The sequence below is a fragment of the Oncorhynchus mykiss genome, chromosome 16, assembly GCF_057628025.1.
Source record: "Oncorhynchus mykiss isolate SJ-2025 chromosome 16, ASM5762802v1, whole genome shotgun sequence".
Taxonomy (NCBI): Eukaryota; Metazoa; Chordata; class Actinopteri; order Salmoniformes; family Salmonidae; genus Oncorhynchus; species Oncorhynchus mykiss.
Genome location: NC_143037.1, coordinates 57,452,432 through 57,478,117, shown reverse-complemented (window position 1 = coordinate 57,478,117; position 25,686 = coordinate 57,452,432). Strand labels below are relative to the sequence as shown.

Here is a 25,686-nt window from a genome sequence, read left to right as displayed (position 1 = left end):
CGGTCTGTAATAAAGCCCTTTTGTTGGGAAAAACTAAATTCTGATTGGCTTGACCTGGCTCCCAAGTGGGTGAGTCTATGCCCTCCCAGGCCCACCCATGGCTGCGCCCCTGCCCAGTCATGTGAAATACATAGTTTAGGGCCTAATGAATTTAGGTCAATCGACATTATATGAACTGTAACTCAGTAAAATCTTTGAAATTGTTGCATGTATATTTTTGTCCAGTATAGATTCAATGGTTGTAAAGATGGGGATGAAGATGAAGAGGTCTGTCCGTAATAAAGAGACGCTCTGCTTTTTTGACACCACACTCCACAAAGCAAGTCCTGCAGGCTCTAGTTGTCTTATCTTGATTATTATCTAGTCATGTGGTCAAGTGCTGCAAATAAAGACCCTGTTAGGCTGCATCTGGCCCAGGACAGAGTGGCACGTCTTGCTCTTCAGGGCTAATATTAATACTATGCATGCCAGTCTCTCTTGGCTAAGAGTTGAGGAAACACTGACTGCATCACTTCTTGTTTTTTTGTGGGGTTTTTTCAATTTAAAGTTTTATTAAGTTGTCTTGTTTTTCAAATCAACCAACAAAACACATTCCACATTCACAGATGTGACCGACTTAAAAAATAACAATAAATTCTAAAAATCTTTAAAAATAAATGAACTTGCAGCAGCACTATCAAGGTTCTTTATCTATTTCCAGCCTTAGCTGAGATGACAAACAAATAATTAGTTTGTTTTTACAGCACCTTACACAACATTTCCCTAATCACCCCATTCACTCTGTCCAATTTGAAATATTGTTGAGTAGTGGAGACCAGAGTCTATCAAACTTGGGCTGTCTCTTGCGGAGGTCAAAAGTGAGCTTTTCAAGAGGGAGAAAGTCAACAATCTGGTCAATCCACATTTTAAATGTAGGAGGGGTATTAGAGGCCCACAATAGAAGAATACATTTCTTAGCAAAGTATGTGATAGTCAAACACATTTTCAGTCAGGATCAAGAACAAAGCCCTGCTGGGCATTAAGAAGACATGGGGTCATATCAAACTGTACATCTAGTATTTTCTGTGCAGCAGTATGTATAGATTGCCAAAATCTGGCAATCTCTCTACAGCTCCAAAATACATGCATATAGGTTCCACTTTCAGAGGTACATATTTTACAGTTAGGAGAAATGTCTGTTTTCATTCTATTCTTCTTGCCTACCCGTATGGCGTACTTGTGTTCCGCTGAGCGTTCTTGAAGGCGTCTCTTTGTCCGTCCAATGTAGAACACCTTGCACTGTGGACATTCCAATCTATAGATGACATGAGTGGTTTTACAGTTAATGAAGTGCTTGACGTAATACTCCATTTAGGAAGCTGTGTCAACAAATTACTTCTTCTGAGCCATATTACTGCAATGGTTGCAATGGTTACATTTAAAAGAGACCTTGGGTTTGTGGTCAAAACATAATAATTATCTCCTGAGTATAGTCCAAGTTCAGTTTGGCTTTGGCTGCTTTAAGTTGACTCCAGGAGGTGCTTTCTGTGGATTGTTTATGTACTTTTTCAGTGTTCCAGCTCCCTCAAGATCTAGCCTGTGTGCTTCCATTGCTTTTTTCTTAGAGGAAGCATATGCAATTAGATGACCTCTTGGTGTGGCTTTGGCAGCGTCCCACATTGTGGCCGGAGAAACAGGAGAGTCTTTGTTGTCTTGTGTGTAGTTGTCTATCCATGTAGTTACCAATGTACGGAACGCTTCGTTTGATAACATGGAGGTGTTGAATTTCCAGCTCTTTGACCTCGGAATGTTTTTGCAGAGGTCAAAGCGGAGGTGGACAGAGGCGTGATCTGAAAGTGCTATGGGTCTGATTGTACACGTGGCTGAATTGATAAACCTTGTGTAATCTATACGGGAGTAGGTGTTATGGACATTAGAGTAGTATGTACAGTCCATAGATGAGCTATTAGTCTCTGTCCAGATATCTATCAGTCCCATCTCTTTAGTAAGAGAGTTAAACATCTTTGCAGATCTAGGATTTGTAGTGGGGACTTGAGATGATTTGTCCAGGGTTGGGTTGAGGGTACAATTAAAATCTCCAGCCAGCACTCCAAAGGAAACACAATGCTCATTGAACAGGGTTATAATTTTTTGACATGAAAGCAGGAGTATCTGTGTTAGGGGAATATATATAAGATCGTAATTGGTTGCCCATACATTGATCCAGTTATCAAAATAAATCTCCCCTCCAGATCAGATATGTTTTTGTAAATTATAAATGGAAACATTCTTATGGATAAGTATGGCTGTACCTCTACCGGCTGTACCTCTACCGGCTGTACCTCTACTGGCTGTACCTCTACCTCTACTGGCTGTACCTCTACCGGCTGTACCTCTACCGGCTGTACCTCTACCGGCTGTACCTCTACCGGCTGTACCTCTACCGGCTGTACCTCTACCGGCTGTACCTCTACCTCTACTGGCTGTACCTCTACTGTTTGATTTGAAAGATGAGAAATACACCAGTCCAAAGTTTGGCATCACCAAGGTGTGTCTCTTGTAATAGTGCAATGTCTGTTTTTTCCTTTTTTAGAGCACATAGTATCTTTTTCCGTTTTATTGCATGCCCTAGACCATGGCAGATCCATGTCAATAGATTTAAGGTACTAGTCAACATCATCGAACAGTAATGGAACTCTAGTGCAAGTCATCTCTGGGTAAAAGTGGATAATAGTTACAGCTGCGTTCACATGAAATAAAAATAAATGGTGTACATAAAAGAACCATCTCTGAACACCCCAGCCGAGTTCCCAAAACAACTCGACATATCCCATCCAATCTATTACCCCCCCGCTCAGTCTCAATTCTATGTTCCGAAAAAATAAAGAAAGTTGGCAACGCAAAACGTCTCCCCCTCCCCACCAAAAAAATGCCTCATCCTCTCCTCATTGAGTAAATGACAACGTCTCCCCCTCCCCACCAAAGAAATGCCTCATCCTCTCCACCCCGCATTGAGTAAATTACGACGTAGCCCTCGTCTAGACCACATTAAAAGGAGAAAATAAAATCAATAGCCCAGTCTACATATACCTCCGAAGGGACATAAGGCTAATCGTTTGGACCAAATAAAACAGAAATGTTGGGGCAAATCCTTAAGAGGGATCTATTGGATAAGTTGTTCGTTTTTATTAAAACGTAATATCAACAGGATAAAGGCCATAGGCATAAAATTGAGCTTTTCGTTAGGTCTAAGTGTGTCGTAATCGACAGCCTATAAATGGTGGGGGCCTATGTGAAAATGAGAACTACAAATAATAATAAAAACATTTTTTACCCCTTTTTCTCCCCAATTTCGTGGTATCCAATTGTTTTAGTAGCTACTATCTTGTCTCATCGCTACAACTCCCGTACGGGCTCGGGAGAGAAAGTCATGCGTCCTCCGATACACAACCCAACCAAGCCGCACTGCTTCTTAACACAGCGCGCCACCAACCCGGAAGCCAGCCGCACCAATGTGTCGGAGGAAACACTGTGCACCTGGCAAACTTTGTTAGCGCGCACTGCGCCCGGCCCGCCACAGAAGTCGCTGGTGCGCGATGAGCCAAGGATATCCCTACCGGCCAAACCCTCCCTAACCCGGACGACACTAGGCCAAATTGTGCGTTGCCCCACGGACCTCCCGGTCGTGGCCGGTTACGACAGAGCCTGGGCGCAAACCCAGAGTCTCTGGTAGCACAGCTGGCGCTGCAGTACAGCGCCCTTAACCACTGCGCCACCCAGGAGGCCATTTGAATCCCCTAAAGATGCCTCGGTCAATGGAGTATTTCTTTACCTCGTCAAACTCTCGGTGCATTCCATCTCACAGGTCCTGGTGTAAAGTGAGTTTGGCGTTTACCACTGTAATGGTGTTGATTTTCGCCACCTGTAGAACTCGTTCCTTGTCGGTAAATCTCAGGAAACGTATGGTGATTGGGCGAGGTGGTTGTCTGGCTGCTGGTGGGGGCCTCAGTGCTCAGTGAGCTCTCGAGTTCCATGGGCCTGTCGGTGGACAGGTGGAGCCACTCGGGAAGTTTGTCATGCAGGTGGCGGATCAGTGGCATGTTTCCCTCTTCTTTTTCGCCCAGATTAAATATAACACTATTAATTTGCCCCGTTTTCCAGGTCCTCTGTTTTCTTTCCCAGATGCTCTATTTTCTTTTTAGCATACGGTATTGTTTCCATGGCGTCTGTCAGTGAGTTTTCCATGGATAGGATTTGCCTGCCTCATCCAGGCGCCCCGAGTTGATGGTTCTCTTGTTCTTGAGGTCAGGCAAAGCATTTTCCAGGGTTGTCACCTTGCCCCCTATTGCACTGAGCTGAGAGTTAATGCCATCTAATTTGATGTTGAGTTCTGTACGTTGGGATCTCAGCTCAGAAAGGATGTCTTCGACAAAGTGCGAGGTTGGGCCTCGGGGGGGAACGGGTCCTCTTGCTCCTGGCTAATGGCGCTAGATTTTTCTGAAACTAGCTGCTTCTTGGAGGCTTTTTCTGAGTCCGGGTAAAAATGTCACCTGTAATATGGCTATTTGTAGCCACCACGACTTTTTGACTAAAGCTAAAGGAGTTTTAACTTGAAGTGGAGGTAACTACTTGTGCGGAGCTCTTAGTTCATGCGGCCAACTCATTCAAGGGTCACGTGATCCCCCCCACTTTTTGTTTTTATAAAAACATTCAATGTGTAGGAAATCCTAAATGGTTTGCATTGTCAACTTACACACAGCACTGACACACACTTACCCCACCAGACATGCCACCAGGGGTCTTTTCACAGTCCCCAGGTCCAGAACAAATGCAAGGAAACATACAGTATTATACAGAGCCATGATTGAATGGAACTCCCTTCCATCTTATATTGAGCAAGTGAACAGCAAACCTGGTTTCAAAAAACAAAGAAAGCAACACCTCACGGCACAATTACATTGAGTTAATAAAGCCGCATACAAACCTGGTCTCTTTTTTGCTTTCTTGAGTAAGGCAGCTCCAAAATTCAGGTGTTCCAGCCTAGCTCAGGGCTTTCGGTGGTGGGGCTAGCCAGCAGAAAATGGAGCATTGTACCTGATTGGCTCAGTTTTCTATCACTCATGGCACAGTACATCATCCCGAATTTTAAGGTTAGAGACCGAACATTTTAGCTCCTTGGGTTCTGCCATATGTTTACATTAGAAGTACCCATCCAAGAAGGCTCAAGGTCACTGGCCACAGGTAGAATGACATCAAATCACGTTATATCTACAGTAGCCTTGATTGGACTGATCATGTCAACATCATACTTTCAAAATATTAGCTAGCAAACTAGCAGTCGTCACCATGAATCAAGTCGACAAACAAATCCTTTTCGATCCTTGTCATATGAAGAGAAATTAGAGACAAAACGTATCGGTGCTCATCGGCCATAAACATTACACAACAAGTTGGAAATAGCAAATTCAACAATGAGTGGTTTGGGAAGGAATCAGTGGCTGAGTTCAAGACAACTTGGAACTCGTGAAAAACGAGCTACGACTGGGAAAATATGTTTTGAACAGTCATCTTTCTCTTTGATGACAATTTGCCCACGAAGGACCGCCACGCCCCTTTCCTGTTCAAGCACATCACAATGCGAGTCCAAAAATGTCTTATGCAGCTTCATAAATGATATAGGACACCAGAGGGATATGTATACTGTAGCTAAAGTAATACTAAGTGAGTGATGTGTAGTAAGCCGTTAGTAGCTCATGTGCCTCACACTAATAATTTGGTCAATTTTCACCAACGTGGTAGTGTAAACCTATCACTCGTGGTCGGTGTGGGCTTGTTTGCCTATAACCTGTTTTAGAGAAATGTAATCATTGAATATTGTAAGAGCTTTCATTTCTGATTATATGTATGAACGGCCCATGATCTAAATTCTGTCGCTGTACATTTCAAAAGTGATGAACAAATAGTTATATTGACTACGTCCGTTTTAGCTCGCTCATTAAGGTCTTCATTGAAATTACGGATGGCCTCTTATTCACTTGCCGTGCCCTTGTGACATAGTTTATACATCTCAATTGTCAGTAGAAATCACATTTGTTAAAGCAAGTCAGCCATATCAGCTATGTTTCTTTAAAAGGCAGTATATGAGGCTGAATGAACTGTAGCAGTGGTAAGGTGTTGGGACTGCTGTTGTGACAGCTTTATGTAGGCCCTAACAGTTTGTGGGCACCGTTGGTCACCGTTATAGTGCTATTAATGTATTGGTTAGTGTTGTGTAGTGGCTTTGCTGGCATGCATCCCACATGTTATTTTTTGCCCCACCAAGATTTACACGCTAAAATGGGTGTGTGTATGTACTGACATGTATTTTTTTATTTAACCTTTATTTAACCAGGAAGGGCTCATTGAGATTTAAAATCTCTTTTTCAAGAGCGTCCTGGTCAAGATAGGCAGCACCAAGTCATTACAAAAATGACAGACAAACAACATGAAAACTACAAGTAATCTAGTAAAAACCATAGAATTCACAAGATAACAAAATCAAAAACAGCAAATTAAAAACATTGACAGGTCAGGGAATCAGTCTCAAGATCATTCATCTGTGATTTAAAAATACCAAATTGGGACAAGTTCTTCCAGTTTAAAAGTATTTTGTAAGGCGTTCCAAGACGATGGCGCAGAGAGCCCTTTTACCAAATTCAGTTGGGACATTTGGAACAGTTAGCAGGATAAAGTCCTGCGAATGAAGAGAGTACCCACCACATTTCTGAACAATAAAAATGCCCAAATAAAAATAGGTAGTAAACCCAAAATGGCTTTGTAAATAAAAGTATACCAGAGTGAGCCTACGAGTGACTAGAAGGCCAGCCAACCCTGGTATACAAAGTGCAGTGGTGTCTCAAAGTGACATGGTAAAGGGCGTCAATTGATCTCAAACACTGAGCAGAAACATTCATATAGAAAATATCCCCATAGTCTAGTAAAGGCATAAATGTAGCTGATAATAGCCTCCTTCTGGCTTCAAAAGAAAAACAGGCCTTATTCCTAAAATAAAATCCCAATTTCAGCTTCAATTTTGTGTAAGTTGTTGAATATGCAATTTAAAACAGAGGCCGTCATCAATTAAAATTCCAAGATATTCCTCCTTGCCCTGACAGGTGAAAGGTTCAGAGGTCTATTTCTTGCTTTAGAAAACACCATTAGTTTAGTCATTGTTGAGGATAAGCTTCAATTGACACAAGGTATGTTGAACAGTATAAAAAGCAGTTTGCAAGTTCTGGAAAGCTTTTGTAAGAGACAAGGCACAACAGTAAATAACAGTATCATCAGCATAAAAATGAAGTTGCGCATTTTACATTTTTGTCTTTATTTATATAAATAGTGAATAAGAGAGGACCAAGTACAGAGCCTTGGGGCACACCATTAAATACAGACAATTTAACAGACATAAGCCCATCAAATTGAGTGCACTGAGTTCTATCAGACAGATAGTTAGCAAGCCATGCAACTGCATGCTCTGAAAGACCTACACTCGACAATCTCTGACTTAGTATAGCATGATCAACTGCCTTAGAGAGATCAATAAAAGTGAGACACAGTGCTGTTTTTTGTCAAAGGCTTCAGTGATATCATTTAAAACAGTCATGGCTGCTGTAATTGTGCTATGCTTCTTCCTGAAGCCCGATTGGTACATTGATAAAATATAGTTAGTAAATAAAAACTCTTTTAGCTGTTCACTCACAAGGGTTTCATGTATTTTCACCAGGGGTGACCGCTTTGAGATTGACCTATAATTATTTAAAAGGGTTGGATCTCCCCCTTTTAAAAGTGGTAGGACAAATGCTGATTTTCGGAATTTCATTACATTCCAGGTTTAGATTGAACAGATATGTAAGTGGTTCAGCGATGAAATCAGCTGCCAGATTTAAAAAGCAGGGATCCAAAAGATCAGGACCTGCAGGCTCTCTCTGATCTAAGGATTTCAGGGCTTTATGTACCACCTGCACTGAGAATGGCAAAAAGCTAAAAGTTTGACCAGCTCTCACTGGTTCATCCACACAGGGTTGTACAGAGACAGAGGACACTGAGTCAAACAGCCTACCAGATGATACAAAGTGCTCATTGAAACAATTCAGCATTTCAGTTGGGTCATATACAGCAACAGAGTCCTTCAATACACATGACGGTAATTCATTAACATTACCGATACCAGACATAGACTTAATGGCCTTCTAAAACTTTAGGGTCATTCAGGTTATCAGTGGTAACAGACAAAATATTCAGACTTGGCCTTCCTGAGAAGAAAAGACACTTGTTTCGTAACTGCCTAAAAATAAGCCAATCAGCATCAGAACATAATTTCCTTGCTTTAGCCCAGGCTAGATTACGGTCGTGAATACTACAAGACAGCTTAGAAGAAAACAATGGATTATCCCGCCCTTTAACCCTGAACCTGCGGAATGGGGCATGTTTGTTTACCATTTGGAAAAAAACATCATGAAAGAATTTCCAGGCCGTTTCCACATCAGGAATAAGCTCAATCTGGGTCCAGTCAAAATAAAACAAATCATGAAAGAAAGCCTTCTTATTAAAACACTTCAAATTTCTCTTAAAACGTGGGTTTGTCTTAGGAACCTTAGTATTTCTAACAGCAACAACAGCACAATGGTCACTTAAATCATTACAAAAAACACCAATCGCAGAATATTTATGTGGAACATTTGTCAATATCAAATCAATCAGGGTAGATTTATCTGGGCAAGTGGGTGAGTTAATCAACTGGGTAAGATTCATAGAATTACAAAACATTTTTAAATCATCAGACACCGGCTTTAACCAACACCAGTTGAGATCACCAATCAAGATCATTTCACTGTAAAAGAAGTTTAGACATAATGTGCGTCAGAGAAGAAAATGCATCACAGAGAGCAGAGGGGGTCTGTAACAGCCAATCACAGTTATAGAGAGCAGAGGGGGGTCTATAACAGCCAATCACAGTTATAGAGAGCAGAGGGGGTCTATAACAGCCAATCACAGTTATAGAGAGCAGAGGGGGGTCTATAACAGCCAATCACAGTTATAGAGAGCAGAGGGGGGTCTGTAACAGCAAATCACAGTTATAGAGAGCAGAGGGGGGTCTATAACAGCCAATCACAGTTATAGAGAGCAGAGGGGGGTCTATAACAGCCAATCACAGTTATAGAGAGCAGAGGGGGTCTATAACAGCCAATCACAGTTATAGAGAGCAGAGGGGGGTCTATAACAGCCAATCACAGTTATAGAGAGCAGAGGGGGGTCTGTAACAGCAAATCACAGTTATAGAGAGACCCTTTGAAACCTTAATATTCAAAGCAAGAAATTCCAACTGTTTACAAATAGTTTCAGACTTTGCCACAGTTACAGGGAATTTAGTTTTTACATATATAGCTACCCCACCTTAACTCGATCAGTGCGATAACCATTTATACAAATATCCTTATCAAAAGCAGACTTGCTGAGCCAGGTTTCAGAAAACACAATTACATCAGCATCGGTTGATTTAGCCCAAATCCTAACCCCATCAATTTTTGACAACAGACACCGGCTTTAACCATTTAAATGGAAAATACCAAAACCAGATCTTGATTTAAAATCAGAGGGGGTTTGGAGACATTGCATATCAGGGCCAGGGTTAGGTTGCACGTTACCTGATATCAACAAAAGAAGAATAACTAGGCACCTCTGTTTAATAACCTTGCACGGCTTCTCTTTTTTAAGAGACCTACTGCAAGCGAATTCTACAAGTGAGTTTCCAGACAATACAAAACAGTCATTTAAAACCATTAGACTTGTATGTGTAACTGATAGATACATTTAAAAACTTGAACATGTAGTGTGTATGTAAATTGTTAAATCCTTTGTCTGTAATGTATTTATGATATATCGGACCCCAGTCAGACTTGCTGTCTCCATTGGCGACGACTAATTGGAATCCTAATAAATCAAAATACACACACATGCAGACTAGCTCCAAGAAGTGAGTCTCTCTCAAACAGCTCCTAAGACTCACCGGGCTCGTATGGACTGTTGAGAGCAGCTCAAACCTCACTGTGGCTGAGGTCATGACCTTGATCTGAAACAGTATTTGGAGTTGTAATAGAAGTTTTAAGTCCAAGAAGGGAGATCACATACCACAACAGTCCCTGATCATACACATACTACAGAGTTCAGACAAATTTAGAAGACTCACCTTGGACTTGTTCTCCATACTTAATCTCTGAGGCCTCCTTCATCTGCACTCTTCTCAGTCTGTAGGACAGGGTGAACAAGGAGCCAATGAGACAGACACACACACAGTGGCTCGATGAGATCTCAATAGGCTACATTAGAGATCTGAAAAGGCTACATTAGAGCAAACAGCAGAGCAAACTGATAATTACGGGGACTAAAGCTGAATCAAAATGATAAAAGAAGATGTTCTTACTGAAGGTACTGGGCAGCACTGAGGTGAGTTCCAAGTGTCTTCATTGGTCCACAAACAAGATGCCTCTAAGAAACAGATCAAGTAAAAGAGGGGACGAAAAAAAACATAAATTGATTGCTCAAAGTAACAAGACAACATGAGAAGTCGAGTTACAGCATGAATTTGGTAGAAACGAGGCCTTTTAACATAAACAAAAAAAGAAACGTCCCCTTTTCAGGACCCTGTCTTTCAAAGAGAATTCGTAAATATCCAAATAACTTCACAGATCTTCATTGTAAAGGGTTTAAACACTGTTTCCCATGCTTGTTCAATGAACCATAAACAATTAATGAACATGCACCTGTGGAGCAGTTGTTTAGACACTAACAGCTTACAGACGGTAGGCAATTAAGGTCACAGTTATGAAAACTTAGGACACTAAAGAGGCCTTTCTACTGACTCTGAAAAACACCAAAAGAAAGATGCGCAGGGTCACTACTCATCTGCGTGAATGTGCCTTAGGCATGCTGCAAGGAGGCATGAGGACTGCAGATGTGGCCAAATTGTAATGTCCGTACTGTGAGATACCTAAGACCGCGGTACAGGGAGACAGGACGGACAGTTGATCGTCCTCGCAGTGGCAGACCATGTGTAACACCTGCACAGGATCGGTACAGCCGAACGTCACACCTGCAGGACAAGTACAGGATGGCAACAACAACTGCCTGAATTACACCAGGAACACACAATCCCTCCATCAGTGCTCAGACTGTCCGCAATAGTCTGAGAGACGCTGGACTGAGGGCTTGTAGGCCTGCTGTAAGGCAGGTCCTCACCAGAGATCACCGGCAACAAAGTCACCTATGGTCACAAACCCACCGTCGCTGGACCAGACAGGACTGGGAAAAAAGTACTCTTCACTGACGAGTCGCAGTTTTGTCTCACCAGGGGTGATGGTCAGACTCGGGTTTATCGTCGGAGGAATGAGCGTTCCACCGAGGCCTACTCTGGAGCGGGATCGATTTGGAGGTGGAGGGTCCGTCACGGTCTCGGGCAGTGTTTCACATCATCGGACTGAGCTTGTTGTCATTGCAGGCAATCTCAACGCTGTGTGTTACAGGGAAGACATCCTCCTCCCTCATGTGGTACCATTCCTGCAGACTAATCCTGACATAACCCTCCAGCATAACAATGCCACCAGCCATACTGCTCGTTTTGTGCATGATTTCCTGCAAGACAGGAATGCCGGTGTTCTGCCATGGCCAGCGAAGAGCCTGGATCTCAATCCTATTGAGCACATCTGGGACCTGTTGGATCGGAGGGTGGCTTGGTGGAAAAGTGTGGTAACATATCACAGATATGTTAGCGTGCACTGCGCCCGGCCCGCCACAGGAGTTGCTGGTGTGCAATGAGACAAGGACATCCCTACCGGCCAAACCCTCCATAACCCGGACGACGCCGGCTGCGACAGAGCCTGGGCACGAACCCTGAGTCTCTGATGGCACAGCTGGCGCTGCAATGCAGTGCCCTGGACCACTGTGCCACCCGGGAGGCCCCACATTGTGCATTCTAAGCAAGTCAAGTCCAGTCGTAACAAGTTGTCTGAAATCATTTGAGGCTACCAGACAGACCTTTTCATTAGATTTTGATTAGGTAATAATACATTTTAACAATCAAGCAATTTTGACATGCCAAAAGACCAGAAGGCCTATGCTAGTAATTGTTCCTTGATGCACCATTGCTGGGGAGCTTGCAAAGTAAATGGTTAATATTCTTGATCACCAAACCATTTTTGAAGCTGCATTATCATTTATGGCAATCCGCTCTCCCTACAATTTGGCGTTTGCGCTGCACCCGGTTCTATAGTTGTACAGCAAATCAGCAATCTGTTTGCTTGCTCAGTGGTTTTCAAACTTTGACCCATGACCTGCAAAAAGGAGTGGTTCAAAGCTTGCGACCCTGCGCACGCACATGCAGTCCCTATGCAAATGAAGCCTGTCATTACAGCCATAAACGGGGATGCATCTTCAAAATGCAAGTTACAGAAATCAACTGCAAGTCATTCATGTTAGCAGTCAATATCAACCAGGGATATCATATCACTTCTCTGGGATCCAGAGCAAGCAGGATCATATGGCCTACCACAGGGATGGGCAACTCCAGTCCTTGGTAGCCAGAGTGTTGTCACACTTTTCCCGATCCCTAGCAAACACAGCTGAATAAACCAATTACATTCTAAACTGAAGAGCATGAATAGTTGATTACTGGAGTCAGGTGTGTTAGCTGGAGCAAAAGTGTGACACCAATAGGGCCCGAGGACTGGAGTTGCCCATGCCTGTATGCAGCCTAGGTTGCAGGATTGGATGGAAAGCATGATCTGTCTCTGTAGTCTTTTTCTTACTCACAAATGTCCTAATTAAATTTGTCAGAATATGTTACATCTTCATCCCATAAATATTGAAGGTAGTGCAATGTTCCAGAGACCTTCAGACATATAGCCAGTACCATCACTGAGGTATATAACCCACCCAAACTTTCTGAATATGAAAATGAGAAATGAAATCACCAGGTAACTACTGTTGTGGCAAAGATGCATCCGTAGCAGATTGTTAAACACTAAGGTGAATTCAGAATAAGCGGGACACTTTTTGCATTAGCCCAACATGATACATTTCTGAAAGATGTTTCCTAATCACACACAAAAAAATATGTTTAATATCATATTCACAGGAGGCATGACACACCCATCTGTACACCGAGTCAAATTCGGTAGACAGACAGCAGATAAACTGGGACACCATTATTATAGTCCTAATTGTACCACAATGAAAATTAAGTTACATTTTGTGTGATTAGGAAACATCTGAGGATTTCAGAAATGGATAATATGTTGAACAGATGTCTGAAGAGGTTACAGAATACTTAAATGCAAAAAGTGTTCCACTTTTTCTGAATTCCCTCAAATAACAGTGTTCATAACAGCACTAAATTAACAAATTAAGAGGATAGTCAGTGTTTTTCCCAAGCGCTGTTTACAGTCATTTTCAGCCGGGTATTTTAGTTTTGTTTTTTGATGGTACAATGATTCCCTACACTATTCAGTGCTTGTTTTCTCAAAAACTGAAATTGACAGCAATTTCCGCTAGAGAACACAGCCACAAAGTCTGAACAGCTTTCTCAGTTTTACAACAGATGCTACTTAGCTGGGAGAAATCAATAGGAGAATATCACAGCCAATCACAAAACTAAGGTTAAGTAATACTGTGAAACACTATCATTCCACTATTAATGTCAGATATTAGGCATTGTTTAAATTACAACGCAAAAATTAAATAAAAATCCTGTGTAGCATCAGAGAAGTCTGCAGAGCCCCGTCCCGCTGAACAAATGCATCTTCTAGCAATCTATTGACAGGACTGGACTTGCTCTGCCCCCTCTATGTCACACTAATGAAGTGATGTGATTTTTATGTGGTTTCTCTGCAAGGGCTTAGTAACCACCGTTTAGATTTTCTCTTGTCAGATCAAGAAATAAACGTCTCAGGATTAAGCTGTCTCAGTTTATATAATGTCCCACTCTTTCTGAATTAACCCTAATTTATATGGACAATATTAAGTCAAATCAAGACGTGCAACTTTTCTGTTCTAAAGCACAAATTCGATTTTGAAAACAATAATTTTGGTGCAATAATGTAGGCCTAGGTTAGTGACCAGATTGAATAAGCAAAAGGTATAATACAAATGGTTGGCTATATGTAGCCTATTAAAATATGTAGAAAAATAGATTTTTCCCCATTCAGTTTCACACTGCCAACCCCCCAAAACCTCACTGCGCTAGCTCACTCAACCTATGGTGATTGACAATTTGCTGGTCCAATCAGAGGTCCGAGAGTATTTCACTAGCCAATCAGTATTTTTGCAAGTGCGATACTGGCTCATTCCAAACATGTAAAATACACACCCTCTCCCCTCAGCCCTCAAATTAAGTGAATATCATGACTTATGATGAGTTGACACTCGCAGGGCCTTAGAATAATGAATGCATTTTAAAATGGACCGACCTTGCCCGGAAATGTGTCACTCGTTTGTCCCACGGTTGTGCTTTCAGTCATCATGGAACCACCGGTAGCTGTTGTGTGTGCTTTATATGCGTTAGAGTCAATTATGATTGCATTTCATATATTGGCTAGAAGACAACGCATTCACAGACATCGAATGCTAACCATCTTGACGATATCAGGTAAATCGAAAATGACAATGTAGAATAGAAAAGTAATGTCAGGGAAAGTTGTATGCACTAGCTAATGTTTCCAAAAGCTAACCAAACAAAAACAGAATTACTTTCACGATAAGCATTTGTGCTGTCATGTGCATTATTGGCATAGTTTCTAATTTACTTATACTTGTATGTCGACTTCTCCATATTGATGTTGGTTTTACATTTTGGCTGACTTTTCATAGCTAATGTACAATCAACGCAAATTGAATTATGGGGCGTTACAGGCCCCGGAGTGAACAGGATTGTAAACTCACCAGCGAGGGCTGAGGGGCTTGGGTTGCCAGCTTCCTTTACTTGGCTAATCGTTTGGACCGTTGGCAAAGATGGCCCTGGGGATTCCCCCAAGGGCATAAGGTGAGGGTAAGAGGAGGAGGGTGTGTCTTTTATGTGTTTGAAACGCAGCCATTGTCTCTGGCTGCGTGGAGAATAATCCACGTAGATTCTGTGCCACAAAATGAGTGACTAAACGTTAAAAAAAACTGGCCAAATACTTTCAAGTCATCCGTCTCAAGTCAAAGTCCCGAGTTTTAGGCTCCAAATCAAGTCTCAAGTTTAAAAAAAAGTAAACTTGAGTCAGACTCCAGTCAGACTCCAGTCCAAGTCATGTGACTTGAGTCCACACCTTTGGTCCAAGCTCTCTCGGAAAGGTTTGGGAAAAAAATCTGTCACAAGTGTTGGTGTTTTAAAAGGATAAAAGCTGTTGTCACAATGAGGCCTGATCACACTTTATTTTCATTCTTCTTAGAATGATTCAATCGCCAAATGAATGGTGGCCTTGTTCTGTCTGACAATATTTTTATACATTGTCAAATTGTGAATGAAGAGACTGATGAACAGCCCAGCATGGAATTGACAGAGGCAGGGAAAATGGAAAAAAACTCTTATTTTGTATTTTTACCAAAAAGCGACTTTGAGAATCCTTCCACAGTCACATGCAAGTAAGACATTTTGATTTCTATATATGATTACAAAGACCAGATACTGAGCTTTTCAAAACCCTTACATTTGCTAAACAACAAAAAACTAAATGCTCTTTCAAAATATCACTTATTCTTGGGATAACCGCAAGTCCATCCATTTCTCAAGTGAGCATTCGCAAGACAAAAGTATGTTTGGGAAAAATATATTCTATTTAGATTGTATTCCGTTATATTCTTACTATACACACCATATACTGAGTGTACAAAACAGTAAGAACACCTTCCTAATATTTCAGTTTCACCCCCGCTTTTATCCTCAGAAGAGGATCAATTTTCTGGGGCATGGACTCAACAAGGTGTCGAAAGCATTCCACAGGGATGCTGAGCGTGAAACCCAGCAGCGTTGAAATTCTTGGTACAAACTGGTGCGCCTGGCACCTGCTACCACGTTCAATAAAGTATTTTGACTTGCCCATTCACCCTCTGAATGGCACACAGACAATCCATGTCTCAATTATCTCAAGGCTTAAAAATCCTTCTTTACCCGGCTCCTCCCCTTCATCTACACTGATTGGTATTCATCACGACTATTCTAGTGTTAAATAATTTAAATGCTTTGATGTCTGTCCTATCATTAGTATTGTATCCTCTGCATTATTAAATCGGTGACCAACATACCTTGTTGGCAAGTGGGACTTGATGGTTTTTGTAATATAAAGGAGTAACATAACACATTACTTTGCACAGAAAGTAGTATTGTAATATAACACATTATTTTGATTGAAAGTTACGAGCAATACGTCATATTTTACAAGTAACGAATCCCAACACTGATCGATCATATGTGGTTGCAGCATTTTTGGATAAAGTAAAGTTGGAGCAAAAAACCAATTTATTTTTCATTTACAACAATTGGTGCACCTCTACTGGTTAGTCTGGGGAGGTATAGTTTGTCATCATGTGGTAGTTAATGCGTTGTGTCAAATAAACCTGTGTCACTGTTGCACCGCTGGCTCTCCACAGCATTGCTATCTGCTGCTGACGGAACTCATCCTGACAGGACTGCGGTTGCCGTGGATACCTTGGTCAATAAGAGATGTGAAAAACATGAGATCCTATACTCTTTAGTATTGTATGAACATACACAACATAGCAGCTATAGTAGTACACGGCTGTAGCTTGATGTTTAAAGTTTGGGGGGGGGGGGGGGAGAGAAAATGTTACAGTGCAGCCTGCAGTAGCCCTGTCCAGTTGGGCCAGATGAGACACACTGTCCCTTTGCACTGAGGACCAATCAACAGGATTTTGGGTTACAGACTGCTCCTATAGACTGTTAATCTCTGTAGGTTTTACTTATCTAAACTACGTTAAAGTAAGTTTCATTACTAACGGTGACCTATAGGCCTTGCTCCCTGTGAAAGAAATCAATTTCATTGAGCAATTTGACCCTACCATTTGCCAATGCATTCGGGAAAGTATTCAAACCCCTTCCCTTTTTCCACATTTTGTTAAGTTACAGCCCTATTCTAAAATTGATTTAATTTTTTTTCCCCCTCATCAATCTACACACAATACCCCATAATTCAAAGTAAAAACATGTTTGTAGAAATCTTTGCAAATGTATTAAATTAAAAACATATCTTATTTACATTCAGACCCTTTGCTATGCGACTCAACATTGAGCTCAGGTGCATCCTGTTTCCATTGATCATCCTTGATGTTTTTACAACTTGATTGGAGTCCACTATGGTGAATTCAATTGATTGTACATGATTTGGAAAGACAACACCTGTCTATATAAGGTCCCACAGTTAACAGTGGAAGTCCATAGAGCACCGAGACAGGATTGTGTTGTAGCACAGATCTGGGGAAGGGTACAAAAAATGTCCGCAGCATTGAAGATCCCCAAGATCACAGTGGCCTTCATAATTCTGAAATGGAAGATGTTTGGAACCACCAAGACTCTTCCTAGAGCTGGCCGTCCAGCCAAACTGAGCAATCAGGGGAGAAGGGCCTTGGTCAGGGAAGTGACCAAGAACCTGATGGTCACTGTGACAGAGCTCTATAGTTCCTCTGTGGAGATGGGAGAACCTTCCAGAAGGACAACCATCTCTGCAGCCCTCCACCAATCAGGCCTTTATGGTAGAGTGGCCAGATAGAGGCCACTCCTCAGTAAAAGGCATACAACAGCCTGCTTGGAGTTTGCCAAAAGGCACCTAAAGGACTCTCAGACCATGAGAAACAAGATTCTCTGGTCTGATGAAACCAAGATTGAACTCTTTGGCCTATTAAGCATCACATCTGGAGGAAACCTAGCACCATCCCTATGGTGAAGCATGGTGGTGACAGCATCATTTTGTGGGCATGTTTTTCAGCAGCAGGGACTGGGAGACCAGTCAGGATCAAAGGAAAAATGTACAGAGAAACTTGATAAAAACCTGCTCCAGAGCACTCAGTCTGGGGTGAAGGTTCACCTTTCAACAGGACAACGACTAAGCACACAGCCAGCACACAGCCAACACAATGCAGAAGTGGCTTCGGGACAAGTCTCTGAATGTCCTTGAGTGGGCCAGCCAGAGCCCGGACTTGAACCCGATCAAACATCTCTGGAGACCTGAAAATAGCTCTGCAGCGACTCTCCCCATCCAACTTGACAGAGCTTGAGAGGATCTGCAGAGAAGAATGAGAGAAACTCCCCAAATACAGGTGTGCCAAGCATGAAGACGTGAGGCTACAATAGCTGCTTCAACAAAGTACTGAGTAAAGGGTCTGAATACTTATGTAAATGTGATATTTCCGTTTTTTTATTTTTAACACATTTGCAAAAATAATAAATGAAACTGGTTTTTGCTTTATAAGGTATTGCTTTATAAGGTATTGTGTCTAGATTGATGAGGGGAAAAACTATTTAATCATCCTAAGAATAAATCTAATGTAACAAAATGTAGAAAAAGTTAAGGGGTCTGAATACTTTCCCAATACACCGTATGGGTTATTCATATGTTAAGACATTTACAACCAATCCCCAGGTCAAAAGGTCAATGTTGTTTGTCTCACCTGTACAGCTGCCCAGGCTGGGGTCATAACCTGGCAGCTGCTCCTCCTGAAACACCCTCTTCAAGTTCACCCTGAGCATCTCCTCTTTATCTTCATCTGTATTCTTTCCTTCACTCTCTCTTCTTCCTCCATCTGTCTCCTCTCTTTCTCTGTACGGGGAATTCTGTAAAGCCTCCAAAATGTTCTCCTCCCTCTCGTCATTGGTCCAGGTGATGGGCACTGTGGGCCAATCGATGCCAAGCAATCGGAGGAAGACAATGATGTCACTTTCCTCTGGCAGCACAGGGCAGCAGGACACAATAAACCTGAGAAAAACAGTGATGCCACTGACATATGATATAGTGGTAAAGCAACACCCAATCATGTAGTAACCAAAAAAAGTGTTAAATCAAAATATATTTTATATTTGAGATTCTTCAAAGTAGCCACCCTTTGCCTTGATAACAGCTTAGCACACTTGGCATTCTCTCAACCAGCTTCACCTGGAATGCTTTTCCAAGTCTTGAAAGAGTTCCCACATACGCTGAGCGCTTGTTGGCTGCTTTTCCTTCACTCTGCGCTCTGACTCATCCCAAACCATCTCAATTTGGTTGAGGTCGGCAGAATGTGGAGGCCAAGTCATCTGATGCAGCACTTTATCACTCTCCTTCTTGGTCAAATAGCCCTTACACAGCCTGGAGGTGTGTTGGGTCATTGTCCTGTTGAAAAACTAATGATAGTGGGTCTAAGGGCAAATCTGATGGGAAGGAGTATCGCTGCAGAATGCGGTGGTAGCCATGCTGGTTAAGTGTGCCTTGAATTCTAAATAAAAATAACTGACAGTGTCACCAGCAAAGCACACACACACCATCACACCTCCTCCATGCTTTAAGGTGAGAAATACAGATGTTGAGATTAGAGGTCGACCGATTATGATTTTTCAACGCCGATACCGATTATTGGAGGACCATGAAAGCCGATACCGATTAATCCGCCTATTTATTTATTTATTCTAATGACAATTACAACAATACTGAATGAACACTTATTTTAACTTAATATAATACATCAATCGAATTAATTTAGCCTCAAGTAAATAATGAAACATGTTCAATTTGGTTTAAATAATGCAAAAACAAAGTGTGGGAGAAGAAAGTAAAAGTGCAATATGTTCCATGTAAAATATGTGCCATGTAAGAAAGCTAATGTTTCAGTTCCTTGCTCAGAACATAAGAAAGCTGGTGGTTCCTTTTAACATGAGTCTTCAATATTCCCAGGTAAGAAGTTTTAGGTTGTAGTTATTATAGGAATTATAGGCCTATTTCCCTCTATACCATTTGTATTTCATTAACCTTTGACTATTGGATGTTCTTATAGGCACTTTAGTATTGCCAGTGTAACAGTATAGATTCCGTCCTTCTCCTCGCTCCTCCCTGGGCTCGAACCAGCAACACCACGACAATTAGCGCGCGCTAACTAGCTAGCCATTTCACTTCGGTTACACGAGCCTCATCTCGGGAGTTGATAGGCTTGAAGTCATAAACAGCGCAATGCTTGACTCACAAAGAGCTGCTGGCAAAACGCACTAAAGTGCTGTTTGAATTAATGTTTACGCGCCTGCTTCTGCCTACCACCGCTCAGTCAGATACTTGTATGCTCAGTCAGATTATATGCAACGCAGGACACGCTAGATATTATCTAGCAATATCAACCAACCATGTGTCGTTAACTAGTGATTATGATTGATTGTTTTTTATAAGATAAGTTTAATGCTAGCTAGCAACTTACCTTGAGTTACGCGAATGCAGTAAACCCTTGTGGAGTGCAACGAGAGAGAGGCAGGTCGTTATTGCGTTGTACTGGTTAAGTTTGCAAGATTGGATCCCCCGAGCTGACAAGGTGAAATCTGTCGTTCTGCCCCTGAACAAGGCAGTTAACCCACTGTTCCTAGGCAGTCATTGAAAATAAGAATGTGTTCTTAACTGACTTGCCTAGTTAAATAAAGATTAAATAAAAGGTGTAAAAAAACTTTTTTTTAAAGATTGTTATTTAAACTTTAAATCGGCCCTAATTAAAGTCAGCCATTCCGATTAAATCAGTTGACCTCTAGTTGAGATCATCCGTTCACCCACACCGTGTCTCACAAAGACACAGCGGTGCTAACCAAAAATCTCCAATTTGAACTCCAGACCAGAGGACAAATTTCCACTGGTCTAATGTCCATTGCTCGTTTTTCTTGGCCCAAGCAAGTCTCTTCTTCTAATTGGTGTCCTTTAGCAGTGGTTTCTTTGCAGCAATTTGACCACGAAGGCCTGATTCACACGGTCTCCTCTGAGCAGTTGATGTTGAGATGTGTCTGTTACTTCAGCTCTGTGCATTTACTTGGGCGAGGCTGGTAACTAATGAACTTATCCTCTGCAGCAGAAGCAACTCTGGGTATTCCTTTCCTGTGGTGGTCCTCATGAGAGACAGTTTTATCACAGAGCTTGATGTTTTTTGCGACAGCACTTGAAATTTTCTGGATTGAATGACAAAGTAATGACTGTTGTTTCTCTTTACTTATTTGAGCTGTTATTGCCATAGTATAGACTTAGTATTTTACCAAATAGGGCCATCTTCTGAATACCACCTCTACCTTGTCACAACATTACTGATTGGCTGAAACGCATTAAGGAAAGAAATTCCACAAATTCACTTTTAACAAGGTAGACCTGTTAATTGAAATGCATTCCAGGTGACTACCTCATGAAGCTGGTTGAGAGAATGCCAAGAGTGTGCAAAGCTGTCAGACTATTTGAAGAATATCAAATATATTTAGATTTGTTTAACAATTTTCTGGTTACTACATGATTCCATATGTGTATTTTCATTGTTTTGATGTCTTCAATATTATTCTACAATGTAGAAATTTGTAAAAATAAAGAAAAACCCTTGAATTAGTAGGTTTTCTTAAACTTTTGACCGGTTGTGTAGGCGTGTCCAAATTTGACTATGGTAGAATAGTAATCTCCTTACTCACCCCTGTCTCCTCAGTAGCGCCCCTAAGTGGTCAGTCAGCAGCACAGTGCGTAGTTGCCCCAGCGTGAGGGTGTCAGGGGAGGGTACATTTGGTTTGGGGTGCAGGGCGGGGCAGTTGAGCACCACACACCCCTGTCTCTGGCAAGGAGGCTTCAGGTACACCGACACGTCACTCAGGACCTTCTGAAACGCAGCAGTCCGGTCGACCCACACCCTCAGCCCCTCTCCTATGAGTTCCCCTCCAGCCACAGGGAGAACCCCTGTCCCTCTCAGGGACTGCACTCTAACCATCACCGCTGGGGGAACCTACACACAAACACATCGCACTTACAGTCTGAAATGTACATACACCTTAGCCAAATACATTTCAACTAAATTCCTGACATTTAATCCTAGTAAAAAAATCCTTGTTTTAGGTCAGTTAGGGTCCCGTGGTGTTTACTTGCATACTATTGTTTGTACAGATGAATGTGGCACCGTCAGGCATTTGTAAATTGCTTCCAAGGATGAACCAGACATGTGGAGGTCTACAGTTTGTTTTCTGAGGTCTTGGCTGATTTCTTTTGATTTTCCCATGATGTCAAGCAGAGGCACGTAGTTTGAAGGTAGGCCTTGAAATACATCCACTGGTACATCTCCAATTGACTCAAATGATGTTAATTAGCCTATCAGAAACTTCTAAAGCCATAACATAATTTTCTGGAATTTTCCAAGCTGTTTAAAAGGCACAGTCAACTTAGTGTATGTAAACTTCTGACCCACTGGAATTGTGACAGATTAATTCACTTATAATTCACTGTGTCTAACCATTGTTGGAAAGATGACTTGTGTCATGCAAAGTAGATGTCCTAACAGACTTGCCAAAACTATAGTTTGTTAACAAAAGAAAATCAGTGGAGTGGTTGAGAAACGAGTTTTAATGACTCCAACCCAAGTGTATGTAAACTTCCGATTCCAACTGTACATGCTGTCCATGGATAGCAGACAGTGCATGTCTTTGCATGCTAGAAAACTATCACACACACACAGTCAAAAACTATTGCAGTAATAGCCTTCTGCCTGTAGTGGTATATGCTTCATTTGCCTCCTGCAGGACTGTGTGGTGTTGTATTGACCGATGCCATGTGGGAACACGCTGGCACATTTTGCAGGTTGACCCACATTGTATTTGCCAGTCAGGGGTTTATAATACTTGCCGCAATGTTTAAATGTTATGTCGATGATGGCAATGCCAACAGTCTCAAATATGAAAATGTATGAATTCAATTTCGTTCACAATCATCAAGTGGAAGTTGACAGTTTGGGGTTCAATTTGCCTCCACATATCTCTCGAGTTCAACCTGTCAAAGAGAAAAGCGCGTGCTGTCAACTGCATATCTGTGAACACATACATTACAACCAGTGCACCAACTGCAAAACAATTCTAAGGCAAATTACAATGGGGTTATACGAGACTTAAATAACTAACTATTAAGCTAACGTTAGTTAACTAACTGTTAATCTAACGTTAACAGACCGACCTGTCCGTCTGCATAAAGCGTATTCAGCACCGTGGTGGGTGACAAGAAGTCCCTGTTTCGGAGATTCTTAGCGCTGCTTTCTTTGAACCAAAGCTTCTCCGGCTCACTCGAGATTCTGCCCCCGCTACCCAGACCATTAGCATCAGGAACATTTTGAGGCTCTCCCCGTAGTGCGGAGCCCAGAGCTTGGACGGTATGGGTGATCCGAAATGGCGTCTCCTCAATGTTCTCCATCACTAACTCACAACCTGGTCATCACTTCAGCTGAGCTATACGGTATCGTAGTACTTTCTGCTTTATGACAGCTAGTTTTTCAAATAGAAAAACATGCATTCAGTTGATCCAGTTAGTCTGTCGATATCGTATTGGCTGTAAATGACTGCATAATAATCACAACGCGGAACTGTAGAGTGCAAATGTTGTTTCCCCGAATCCCGTTTACTTGTGAAGTACGGCAAAAGCGCGAGTTTAGGTCCATTTTATGTGTGGCAGGGTTGCCTGTTCAGCACAATGTATGAAACTCAAATGAACTTTCTGCAAACATTAAATGGTAGACATGTCGTAGATGTTAGAATTACAGTTTATTATATGGCTTCTCCTACTTTTTCAATAATGTCATGGTCTCTGGATTAATTCAGATCAGTGGCAAGTGGTGTAGAGGCCCACCTGTTTAGCTATTCAAATATATATGTTTGTTTTTCGGTTGCATGTTTTGCATGTTATTTTGGCATTAATACGTCAAATATCAGTTTGCAAACAATGTAAAAAATAATCATGATTAAGTTAATAAAGCTGCATACAAACATTATCTATTTTTTGCTTTCTTGAGTAAGGCAGGTTTTTCAGCCTATCCCAGTAGGAAATACAAAGCTACGGGTTGGTAATGTTCTCTAATTGCGCCGTGATTGGCTCAGTGTTCTGTCACTCATGGGGACACTATGTCGGAGCAAAATCTTCAGGGAGAGCTAGGAAATTCAAGCCCCCTTGGGTGCTGCCATATACACTGCTCAAAAAAATAAAGGAAACACTAAACTAACACATCCTAGATCTGACTGAATGAAATATTCTTATTAAATACTTTTTTCTTTACATAGTTGAATGTGCTGACAACAAAATCACACCAATTATCAATAGAAATCAAATTTATCAACCCATGGAGGTCTGGATTTTATTTATTTATTTATTTTATTTATTTTATTTTACCTTTATTTAACCAGGTAGGCAAGTTGAGAACAAGTTCTCATTTACAATTGCGACCTGGCCAAGATAAAGCAAAGCAGTTCGACAGATACAACAACACAGAGTTACACATGGAGTAAAACAAACATACAGTCAATAATAAAGTATAAACAAGTCTATATACAATGTGAGCAAATGAGGTGAGAAGGGAGGTAAAGGCAAAAAAAGGCCTTGGTGGCAAGGTAAATACAATATAGCAAGTAAAAAATTTGATTTGGAGTCACACTCATAATTAAAGTGGAAAACTACACTACAGGCTCATCTAACTTTGATGTAATGTCCTTAAAATAAGTCAAAATGAGGCTCAGTAGTGTGTGTGGCCTGGGCATGCTCCTGGGCATGCTCCTGATGAGGTGGCGGATGGTCTCCTGAGGGATCTCCTCCCAGACCTGGACTAAAGCATCCGGCAACTCCTGGACAGTCTGTGGTGCAACCTGGCGTTGGTGGATGGAGCGAGACATGATGTCCCAGATGTGCTCAATTGGATTCATCAAAGCCTTCCTCTTGCAGGAACTGCTGACACACTCCAGCCACATGAGGTCTAGCATTGTCTTGCATTAGGAGGAACCCAGGGCCAACCGCACCAGCATATGGTCTCACAAGGGGTCTGAGGATCTCATCTCAGTACCTAATGGCAGTCAGGCTACCTCTGGCGAGGTAGGCTACCACTGTGCAGCCCCCCAAAGAAATGCCACCCCACACCATGACTGACCCACCGCCAAACCGGTCATGCTGGAGGATGTTGCAGGCAGCAGAACGTTCTCCACGATGTCTCCAGACTCTGTCACGTCTGTCACATGTGCTCAGTGTGAACCTGCTTTCATCTGTGAAGAGCACAGGGCGCCAGTGGCGAATTTGCCAATCTTGGTGTTCTCTGGCAAATGCCAAACGTCCTGCACGTTGTTGGGCTGTAAGCACAACCCCCACCTGTGGACGTCAGGCCCTCATACAACCCTCATGGAGTCTGTTTCTGACCGTTTGAGCAGACACATGCACATTTGTGGCCTGCTGGAGGTCATTTTGCAGGGCTCTGGCAGTGCTCCTCCTGCTCCTCCTGGCACAAAGGCGGAGGTAGCGGTCCTGCTGCTGGGTTGTTGCCCTCCTACGGCCTCCTCCACGTCTCCTGATGTACTGGCCTGTCTCCTGGTAGCGCCTCCATGCTCTGGACACTACGCTGACAGACACAGCAAACCTTCTTGCCACAGCTCGCATTGATGTGCCATCCTGGATGAGCTGCACTACCTGAGCCACTTGTGTG

General features: G+C 42.1%; 1 pseudogene across 1 annotated transcript in view; it reads right to left on the bottom strand.

Moving 5' to 3' along the window:
* LOC110492319 (DALR anticodon-binding domain-containing protein 3-like) overlaps positions 1–23,991 on the bottom strand; it is a 29,471-nt pseudogene extending 5,480 nt beyond the window's left edge. Inside the window, exons 1-8 of the transcript XR_016487398.1 lie at positions 23,190–23,991; positions 21,671–21,975; positions 18,673–18,977; positions 16,840–16,898; positions 16,606–16,737; positions 10,439–10,503; positions 10,188–10,263; positions 10,025–10,087 (exon numbers count right to left, since the gene is read on the bottom strand). The product of XR_016487398.1 is annotated as a DALR anticodon-binding domain-containing protein 3-like (transcript). The remainder of the gene's footprint in view (positions 1–10,024; positions 10,088–10,187; positions 10,264–10,438; positions 10,504–16,605; positions 16,738–16,839; positions 16,899–18,672; positions 18,978–21,670; positions 21,976–23,189) is intronic.
* Between the last annotated feature and the right edge of the window lie 1,695 nt (positions 23,992–25,686).